Source organism: Asparagus officinalis, chromosome 9 (assembly GCF_001876935.1).
Source record: "Asparagus officinalis chromosome 9, Aspof.V1, whole genome shotgun sequence".
NCBI classification, from domain to species: Eukaryota; Viridiplantae; Streptophyta; class Magnoliopsida; order Asparagales; family Asparagaceae; genus Asparagus; species Asparagus officinalis.
Genome location: NC_033802.1, coordinates 52,327,081 through 52,328,967, shown reverse-complemented (window position 1 = coordinate 52,328,967; position 1,887 = coordinate 52,327,081).

The window sequence follows — 1,887 nt, the reverse complement described above, 5'->3', positions numbered from 1 at the left end:
GGACTGTGAGAAGGATTGATCGTCCAGAAAGCGGACCTCTCATTCTTGGAAGGCATCAAGAGGGGAAGTGGTTTCCACTACCAAAGTGAAATTGCTTTGGTCATCATCTCCTTCAAGTCCACGTTGTTGGCCTTCTTGTTTTGATGATGTTTAACAAACAATTTACCACTAATGTTGTTTGTCTAGTATTTGTGTTTTCATATTTATTGTAGACAAACAACATAGTTGGAGGATGGATGGAATAGCGCTTCAACGACGATATCAAATGGAGGTTGGCGGAATGTCGGGTTGAAGCCTTGCAATTCAAAGTTAAAGATCAAGTTCAAGCTTCATCCGCATGGGTACCAAGTTGAGCTACAATGAAGATCAAGATCAAGCTTGGGTAATCTAGTTTAGATTTTATATTATGGGTACCAAGTTGAGCTACAATGAAGATCAAGATCAAGCTTGGGTAATCTAGTTTAGATTTTATATTAGGTGTGTTAAGTACCTTAACCTCAACATCATATACACACACGTATTTGGTTTCTATGTATATATATAGTTATATATATACATGCATGGTTTTGAGTTTTCATGCTTTGGACACACTTGCAAAATACATGAGTTTTCACAAATAGAAATTCAATTTGAGAAATTCTTTTTCTAACATGTTTGTTTTCATGTTTATAAACATTTCGCAAAGTTTCATCAAGTTTGGAATTGATTTGTTATGTTTAATGGAATTTACAAAATCATGTTTTTGTTCGTGCACATGTTCGTGCATGTTTTACAAAATAGATGAGTTTTCATAAATGGGAAGTGGTATTCAATAAATTCTTTCTTTGATATGTTTATCTACATGTTTAGAAACTTCCCTCAAAATTTTATTATTTTTGGAGTTGATTTACTATGCCTAATTGATTTTACAAAATCGTATATATTAACAGTTTTTCAGAAACTGTAAATTTGTGTTCAAATATAATTGATTTTACAAAATCGTATATATTAACAGTTTTTCAGAAACTGTAAATTTGTGTTCAAATATTTATTTCTCTCAACTGGGAATAGATTTTTCAGAAATTCTTTCTCTGACATGTTATTCTACATGTCTAGAACATTCTCACAAAAGTTCATAATTTTTGGAGTTCATTTACTATTTTAAATTGATTTTACAAAACATCTGCGTACTGCTACAGTAACTCCGGTCGACCGGACCGGTCGACCGGAAATGTCTTTGGACGTTTCTCAGCTTTGCAGATAGCTCTCGGTCGACCGTACCGGTCGACCGAATTACTGTAGCATCCGACCGTTGCTACAGTAACGGCTAGTTCTGTTTTTTGTTTATTTTAATGTTTTGGTGGTGTTTTTATTGGTTTTGGGGGTTGTTTCATGAGCCTATATATACCCCATGCCCTCATACCTCTAAGGTAACTCAAGAAATGTTTTAAACAAGTTTAAAGAGTTTTAAACAAGGGTTTAAGTGAGTTTTAGTGTTTGTTTGGTTTGAAGATTATTTTCACAAGTGGAGGAGATCATCTTCTTGTTTGGGCTTCATATCTCCATCTCTCCATCTTGATCTAGAGAAGTTTTCCTAAACTCAAGTCTAGCTTTTATTTATAATTATTTGTTGATTATTATTTCTATTAAAGCTAGTTTTATATTGAGTTTAGTTTGATTTGATTTACTCTTTGTTTACACACACAACCATTGAGCTTATTGTATTTGCATACATTATATAATTGGGTTGTGGGATAGTGTGACATTGAGTTGAGCCTAATTGAGTTCTCACCTTGTTAGAGAGAACAATCATTTGCTATATTATGCTTAATTTTGAAATTACTTTGTAATACACTTGTACACCAAGTGAGGAGTGTGTGGTGAGAGTCGGGGATCGTCCCAAGAGGA